Genomic DNA, 1,914 nt, shown 5'->3' with positions numbered 1-1,914 from the left:
GTAGGACTGTCTGAGTCTATTACAACTGGTAATACCTCAAAATCTTTTTATAGTTTGAGCCACCAGCGTCCGGCAACACCAATACTTACTGTAAAAATTCATGAATTCCGTGGAATTCTTCCAAGTGAATTGCCTGCATTAGATGTCAAAATATATTCAAGAGTTTTTGTATACATGTATAATGATTTTTACAGAGTTTTTGAAATTTTAATCAGAAATAATTTTAATTTATCCGTTTAAATGAATAGTACAGAAACTAAAATATTTCTGGTGCTTTTCTGAAAAAGAATATTTTAAAATATTCTATGTTTGTATAATGTGTTCTTTCAGATTGTATTCCATATAGAAAGTTTTAGATTCCTTTTTTTCCTCGGTCTTAATATTATTTTTCATTGGGATAAAATGACAATGTTGTCTAATTTCAAAAGTTTTGTAAAGTTTATGGTATGTAAACGCCTTTCTGAGGTGAAGATTTAATACACTGATGTCAAACTAAATTTAATTATATGAATTACGTGTGTTGTTACACTTGTTATTTTGTAATCAACTTTTTAATAACTGTTTTTCATTTCTTGCATCTGAAGAATGAAAAATACGGAATACTTCACAAATTTTCATATCATCCTTGTGCAATTGCCATGTTAATCTCTGTATTGTAATTTGGGAATACGTGCTGCTGAAGCATGTAGTATCTTCTAAATTTAAGTAGTTAATGATGCAATCTTTATACAGACTTATATCCATGGTTCCCTATTTGTAATAAGGAAACTATATTGTTCCTGACAATGCTACTGATCTTATTTCCCTAAAATTCTGTGAATAGTGGAAAAAAATATATTGTTCATCTTAATGCTCACATATGCAAATTTTTTTGTCAATGACAATTTTAAGTCTTTTTCATTTGGAATTTGATCATACTTTCGATAATTTATTGCTAGGTCCAAAGGTGATGGCTTTTTCATGTACTAATTGATCCAACTGAATTACCTTTGTGGAGCTAATGGATTCAAAGTAAGCCTTGCTTAAGAGCTACTTCTAACCTTCTGCAGCTGACATTTTCCCTAGTGAGGTCTTATTGGCACAAATGTCTACCTGACCCTTTATTCTTCTTCCATGTAGGAACAGACCAATCAGAATATCTTACCCTGACAGCAATAGATTGTTTTACTTGAACAACACTAATCTTAGTTACAAGGGATCATAGAGAGATGAACAGTTCAGTCATAACTGTTCCGACGAGAAGGTATTTTATCAAAATATAATTGTTTATTATATCTAACATTTCAAAAGTAACTAAAGCCAAGAATGTGAAAAAATTGATCATATTCATGATTACTTAATATCCTGGCCTGTCTACCATCCTACCAGGCAGGAAGTTACACTACTGCATTTCTATCACCAAATATTTTCATAGTTGCAGGAGAAGTCCAGATGTTTCTTCTCATTATTAGGCCTTAAATTGGTAATGTTTTAATCATAGTGTTTTCTCTAGCCTACAGGCTGTAAATCTACAAATTGTAAAGCTTTAGGTCCAACTCTATCAAACACTGAGGTAGAGATAATGTAATAATACTTTAAAACAGAGTTGCCTTTGATACTGTACCCACAACAGAACAATGCAAAACATGTGTCTTTTTTTCTTATATTATATATAGTTATATATTTTATATTTATATGTGCTGATTTTATATTTCACACAATGAAACTTACTAGAATTAGTTGATAATTTCACAAATAAATTAAAATTTATTTATTCCAATAAATAGAATTGGAATAAAATAATTAGGTTTAAAAAGTATATTAGAATATAAAAAGTATCAATGCAGTGTCTTTGGTATAAACTTGTGATACATTCTAACTGTTCTTGGTCTTCTGAATTCACATGGTAAAAAACAATTTTGTTTTCCTCTAATC

The 1,914-nt window shown here is 29.7% G+C and overlaps 1 pseudogene; it reads right to left on the bottom strand.

The window, feature by feature from the left end:
* Positions 1-588: 588 nt before the first annotated feature.
* LOC122121538 lies at positions 589-685 on the bottom strand (annotated as a pseudogene).
* Between the last annotated feature and the right edge of the window lie 1,229 nt (positions 686-1,914).

This window comes from Dipodomys spectabilis, unplaced genomic scaffold, assembly GCF_019054845.1.
Source record: "Dipodomys spectabilis isolate Male_0828 unplaced genomic scaffold, ASM1905484v1 ptg000189l, whole genome shotgun sequence".
NCBI classification, from domain to species: Eukaryota; Metazoa; Chordata; class Mammalia; order Rodentia; family Heteromyidae; genus Dipodomys; species Dipodomys spectabilis.
Note: the sequence above shows the minus strand (reverse complement) of the source record. Positions and strands in the feature narration are given on the sequence as shown.